We start from the raw sequence: 7,346 nt of genomic DNA, 5'->3' as shown, positions 1-7,346 counted from the left end.
ATGAGAAGGGCCAAAGGCTCAGTTAAATAAGCAGCTAGGCCAATAGGTGGAGGGCTACATGGACAGGACAGATGACTTTCTCAACTATGACCAGAGGGCCCCAGGTCTTCTATCCCAGGTAATAGAACACCTACTTCCACAGATTAGAGTCCCCCTTTGAATTAACCCTCTAAGGTAGTGCTTAAACTCCCAGACACCAATAAAAATGGTTCACAGAGAAAATAAAAGAAAGGAAAAAAAAACAGTGTTCATCAATCAAATTTGTTTAAGCTCAAGACTGCTTGGAGGTGCTCAAGCAGGGGTGGTGCATATCCAATTAGAGAAAAAGCCTTGTATTTTATTCCCAGTCAAATGGGTCATGTTACAGGGCTATTCAGGTTAGCAGAACTTGTCCTTACAGAATCAATCAATGGCATCAAATTTTTTAAATTCTTTCCACTTCCAAAAATTTATTTGGGCTCTACATTTACTTTCAGCTGTGATAACACCAACACTTAATGTTTGTGTTTTCACAGCTGCCCCCCATCTGCTGTACTAAATATGAGGTGATGATGGCGCATAGATAAGATGCTTGCCTTTGGTGTAGGAGACCCGGGTTCCCACTGTGAAACATCCTGAGCAAGACACCCTAGTTGCTCCAGAGGCGTGCGATCTCTGACATGTATAGCAATTGGAAGTTGCTTTGGATAAAAGCATCAGCTAAATGAATAAATGTAAATATCGATAGTTACATAGCTCTATAACAAACCATAATCATGTATATACAGATAATACATTGAAGCACACATCATTTAGTAATTTAAAGCCACATCTTAAACTGAACATTTAGTTTTGTGCAGTGGACTATGTCCAACCAGCAGCTACACTGTGTCTTCATTTCACAAAGTCTTCATTTATTCAGTGAACACAGAACACAAAGACATCCACAGCTTTTTAATTTTGTTTTATTGTGCATAATGCAAAAAAGGTAATCTACCTTTCTACTACTGACAACACAGCTTAATCACCTGTGCTGCCCTGTTGGTCTCTTTCTTCTATATAATGTTTGTCCCTTTCTTCTTCTCATTTAAACTCCATAACTTTGGTATAAAGAATGCATGTCGGAGCCTGCTAACACATGACACTTCCGAGCTGTGGTGGTGCTGTAAATCAGTTCCCATGCTGGAGGCATGTAAACTGGACCACTAAAGCACCTTGACAGAGAAGCATGGCTCTTGACACTGTGTAGTGAAGAACCACCGCACCCTAAATTCCCACCACCATGAAGAGTAAGACAAAAAGTCAGTCACAGTTGCTCTCACACCAGGTCTGTACGATTTACCAGAAGCAAGAACAGGGGGAGAACAAGCCTCGGAGATAATACTAAATATGAAGAAACATCCCTTCTCCAACATGCTGTACAAATGCTCCTGAAGAGTACTTCTGGCTGTCAACCCTGACCCTTCCTGTACCAAAACATCCCAGAGTTCACTGCGTCAAAGTCCGGTGTACAGAATACAGTGGCAGCTAACAGATAGTTGCTTTAAACTTCTCAAATGTCCTCGTGTGTCTCTTTCTACTGGACTTGATCTGAAGTACCCCTCTGAGTAACATCAGTCAGGACTGTTCAGTGCTGCTACAGTAAGTCAGCAGTCAGAAGCAGCTTTCCCATGAACCATCTAACATCACTTTAAGGCTGCAGGGTCTTGAGCAAGCACTAGTTTTATCTACTGTAGAATCCTCTCTCTGACACATAACTACTGGTTGGATGTGTTTGCCTTATGCCTCAAGAATGCATGTATTTTCTGATCTGATGCCCTAACCAGCAAGACGACATCATTAGTTAGTGCCTTCCAAAACCGTGACAATCACCGTTGGGAGAATAAAACTCGGATCTGACAACGCTACAAAAACAACTTGGTTAGGAAAATATTGTGATTTGTGTTAAAACTTGGAGGAGTGATTGTGGTCATCATTTAAAGAAACTTGAGGGGCATTGGCTGAAACAAGTGATGTTGTCAAGGCAACCCATTTTCCTTCCCAACTCACAACATATGGACACTTGGTCAACACCCTTGGTGTTGCTTTTTAATGCCCTGGGTCCCTTTAGGGTCATTTTTGAACGTGTAGGGCTCCGCAGTCAAGTTAGCAAGAATAAATATGCAATGTCTGGTTAGACTTTCACAATAAAACTAGTGGCACATAATGAATTTTGTGGTTAGGTTTAGGCAACAAAACTATTGGTTAGGTTTAGGAAAAGATCACGGTTTGGATTGAAATTACTGCATTACTTAGGTTACATAAGTTATGTAACCTTACGTAACATAACTAAAAATAATCAATGCTTACTTTTTGTTTCACAAGGAAAACAAATGCTGGTTTCCTGGGTGAAAGTCCAGTTTCTGATCCATCCATCCATCCATCCACCCCAACTGCCTCCTTACTTACTTACTTTTCTGTTGTTTGTACAATGGCCTACTTTTAGCATTGAACTATGACAGTAAAGGCTGCCATGTGCGTTGGTACCAGATGCCAAAAGACAGGACAAAGCGTAGATATTTGATGCCCTGTGAATGAGAACAGACTGGTTGAGGACATTTTCATCAGAAGCATATGCAGGGTGAGAGTACAAAACCTGCCAACAAGATGCTTGACAAAGGATGGGGCTCCATAAAACCCAAAAAGAAAACAGTATTACAAACCTTGTGTAGATAATTCAGTTTTTCCAGACTCTCATTAAAGTGGAATCTGCTACCTGCTCAAATCTACAGCTGGTGCAAGCAGGGTAACAGGAATACAGGGATAGGAGGCGGATGCCTGCTGGCAGAGCTGATGCAGTAGTTTAATATACAAAAAGAGGTAAAAAGGCCTACTGGGAGGTGAGGCAGGCAGGCAAGGGTCAAAACCAGAGAGCAGTCCAAGAAAAGCAAAAAAATCAAGTAATCAAGGCAGTAATCCAACATCGAAAAGACAAAAGGTCAAAACACAGGCAGAAACAGGGACCCAAGACACTAGAACACAGCAAAATAACATTACTATCATAACTATCAATCTGACAAAGACCGAGTGGGATGGTCCGGTTAAGTATCTGCAGGGCTGATGAGGGAAAGTGAGAGAGTTGGCGGAATAGGCCAGGTAACTGCAGAGCAGATGAGGGAAGTGAGAACAGGTGTAGTTAAGAACATTCGAGATGACTGTGGTTGACTTTTGCTGATTTGATAATCAAACATGAGCTGCTGGCGACTGCAGGGGTGGGGTATAAAAACTTTTTATTTATTTATATTTATATTTATGTTCATGTGTACTGTAAGCACCAATTTATACCAAGGCAAATTCCTTGTATGTGAAAATGTACCTGGCAATAAACACGATTCTGATTCTGATTCTGCCGTCAAATAGGACACGTTCTTCTTTCCGGAGAGTGCATTAGCTAAGAACAATAACTGATCTCAGAGCATTTGCAAAGGCAATGCCACAAGATCAGTCAAAATGTGGTTCGAACTTTGTACAGCCGGAGAAACTGCGGTCGCCAGACTCAGGGACAGCAGTCACCTTGCTCACATAAGGTTTTAATGTCATGTGACATGGTGACGTTTTACAGAATTTCTAGCCAGCATTCCTCACATTAAAGGTTCAGTGTGTAATATTTAGGAGGATCTATTGACAGAAACATAACTATGTTTTCAGTGCTGTATAAAGACCTTACATAATGAACTGTTAAGTTTTTTTTGTTACCTTAGAATAAGCCATTTATATCTACATATAGTGCAAGTCCCCTTATGCGGATGTCACCTTGTTGGGCTGCAATGTTTCTATCATAGCCCAAACGCACAAACTGCTCTACGGAATGCGTTTCGTCACTACATTGAATACGTACGAAAAACAAGTACAAGTTGTAGTAGTAGTAGTAGTAGTCGGCTGGTTTATTAGAAGTAAGAAGAGAAGTGAAATTTGGACAAATGAGGGCCACACGTATTATTTAGGACAAAAAATGACAGAGCGTGTGGGCCACCGTAGCTCCTCTTGCTCGCTCGCAAAGAGAGGGTTAGCAGTGACTGATGGTGCATTGATGTGGTGTCGCAATAATCAGATTTCTTTTTTTCCTCCTTAAATATGTATTGTAAAAAATGGAATAAAGTGTACATGGGAAATAAAGAAGTGTACAGAATAGTATAGAAATATATACAGAACAGTATACAAATATATACAGAACAGTATGCAAATAAGAATGCGCAAATAATAAAAACTTTGCCAGGGGTAGTCTATATTATATAAAGATATTAAAAGAGGCATATATGTTGACAGTTTTCACAGTCCACAGTAAATTGATACAATGTACAACATCATGGAGAAAAAGTACAAAGTTAGGTTTTTTACTGCTGAATTTCCAATTGCCGTTAGAATTAATAGTACTTAGTACTTACACGCTGAACCTTTAAGCCAGAGCTGCGAAGCACCGCATGAGGGAAAGTCCAAGGGCATCTGCTGGATTAGTGGAGAATGACAAGGAATGTGTTTAAGGAAGTGGGAATGAGGCTAGAGGGAGGGACAGAGGCAAACTATGACAATAACACGGAAAAACAAGGTCTTAAAATCCTGAAATCCAGAGAGAGCCAGTGAGAACCATTATACCAGCATGATGGGGATGCAACACGGTGGCATTGAGTTCACTAAGGGACAGGAAGCAGCACGTGAAGATGGTAAAACATGTCTCTGATTCCAGGACCGTCAGCACCGGTTCACCTCAAGGCTGCGTTCTTTCCCCTCTGCTCTTCCTGTACACCAACAACTGCACCTCCAGTCACCAGTCCGTCAAGCTCCTGAAGTTTGCGGATGACACCACCCTCATTGGGCTCATCTCTGGTGGGGATGAGTCCGCCTACAGGTGGGAGATCGACCATCTGGTGACCTGGTGCATCTAGAACAGTCTGGAGCTTAATGCTCTGAAGATAGTTGTGATGGTCGTGGACCTCAGAAAGAACCCAGCCCCACCCTCCCCCATCATCCTGAGTGACTCCGCCATCGCCACTGTGGACTCCTTCTGCTTCCTGGGCACCATCATCTCCCAGGACCTCAGGTGGGAGCTGAACATCACCTCCATCATCAAAAAGGCCCAGCAGAGGATGTACTTCCTGCAGCAGCTGAAGAAGTTCAGCCTGCCAAAGACAATGATGGTGTACTTCTACACCACCATCATTGAGTCCATCCTCACCTCCTCCATCACCATCTGGTACGCTGCTGCCACTGCCAGGGACAAGGGCAGGCAGCAGCGTATCATTCGCTCTGCAGAGAAGGTGATTGGCTGCAATCTTCCATCACTGCAGGACCTGTACGCCTCCAGGACTCTGAAGCGAGCAGGAAAGACTGTAGCTGAACCCTCCCACCCTGGACACAAACTGTTTCAGACTCTCCCCTCTGGCAAGAGGCTGCGGCCCATTAGGACCAAAACCTCTTGCCACAAAAACAGTTTCTTCCCGCAGCTAGCCTCATTAACAAGGCCCAGGTCCCCTACTGACACTCCCCCCTTTCAAATAATACAAATGTCTCTGCACATGTAAATACTATTTCATTTCATTTCATGCACAAACCTGGCATATTTTACATATTCATTGTTAGTTGTTATTCGTTAATATATAATAGTAATAATAATAATAATAATCTTTCTATATTTTTTATTTTGTCAATTTATATATTTATGTACACAGCATCCTCTTCCATTGAAATATGTCTGTACAAAACAAACCCGGAATAATGTACATGTAAATATGCCACATTGTTCTTTATCTGCAAATAGTTGTATTATTTTTCTCTATTTATCTGTTTATTCCACATTTATGTATTTCTACATTTATTTATGTCAACTGTATGTTTGTCTACGCGTAGCACCTTATCACCAAAGCAAATTCCTTGTACGTGTAAAACACTACTTCGCAATAAAGCTCCTTCTGATTCTGATTCTGTTTCCAGGGCTTTCCATTTAGTCTGGGAGCTGATACAACTGATTACACTCAATCACGCTGGGGGTTGTTTGGTGATGTAAGAGGGTTGCGAGCCTCCAGTTTATACCCACTGTTGTATTATACAGGGCTGACAGTGGATTAGGTGTTGAAAGCTCAGGCCCTAACACTCTCTCTCATCCTCACCAACCAGAGAAATGCGGATTCACTCCATGCTTTTAGCTGGTTAACAAGATACATCTGTGTCATGACAGTGAATGCAGTTTAGAGCTTGAGGTAGGTAGCAATACAAGCATGGCATCTTGCTGAGCACACCATTTCACTTTAACCCCCCTGATGTGTTCCTGTGCCTGTAGCAAATTCTCACAGAGAATTGTTTTTCACAATTTCTGTTGGTTCAGCTGCCATTAATTTGCTCTAAAAGTTCAACTTAAAGTAAAGAAAAAATAGAAATCAAATCAAGAAATGTATATTATTACTTTCATGATGGTCAAACACAGACAACAACATGCACCTGCAGCCACTGAAAAACACACTTTTTTCTTCCTTTAAATAATAAAAAATAAATAAAAGTTGTTTTACCTGTAACCACACCCAATAGTGATGTCACTGTGGACACTGTGGAGTATGCTTCTACATCACTGCAGCAAGGTGATAAACCTTAAACCACTGGAGGTGAACTGCTGCTTTGTTGCTCTTGAGAGATTTTTTTAAAGCCTCTCTCCTACTCAAACTTACAGGTCATGTTTTCTAATATTTGATTAGATCTGTCTACCAGCCCATCTGTCTGGGCTTTGATCAATACTGTTCCTGATTTAATGGACACCCAAAGCTTGTGTTCAGGCAGTCTGCGTAGCTGGTGGATGAACTTTAGTTTCATTCTATTTTGCAATTTAAATAGAGAGTTTAAGTGTTATTATTCTGCAACAGCTGACGCCCCAACCTACAGCTACTGATCTTAATCATGTGCGTTCTTCACATTGACCAACATGAGCCTCCACAAGCAACAAGTTTTAATAGATTATAGACATAGTCCATCAAAGCCTGATGACCTGAGACCCTCAGTAGGTGGACAAATAAATATCAGTATCTTTAAATTGTAATGCAATCAAATGCAACACTCATGCAATACATACTACAGGTGTAACTTTATTCTTTTGTGCAATGCAATTATAATCTAGGTGTTTATATTAATTGTCCATTTAGGCTAATAAACAAACAGTATCTATCTATTTATTTATCTATCTATCTACCTATCTATAGATCACATTTTCATATTACTGCGAAATCACTTTCCCACATCTCTCTCTCGGGCTGAGCGGAGAATCACGATCTGATTGGCTGAGGAGCGCACCAGCTCTGAGTAAAGCAAAGGATGCCCGAGTGCCGAGGCAGTGCATGGACTGATGC

The sequence above is a fragment of the Micropterus salmoides genome, unplaced genomic scaffold, assembly GCF_014851395.1.
Source record: "Micropterus salmoides isolate LMB-PRFRI ecotype aquatic unplaced genomic scaffold, ASM1485139v1 Ms_hic_scaffold_20, whole genome shotgun sequence".
NCBI classification, from domain to species: domain Eukaryota; kingdom Metazoa; phylum Chordata; class Actinopteri; order Centrarchiformes; family Centrarchidae; genus Micropterus; species Micropterus salmoides.
The sequence above is the reverse complement of the archived record's forward strand: the minus strand, read 5'-3'. Positions refer to the sequence as shown.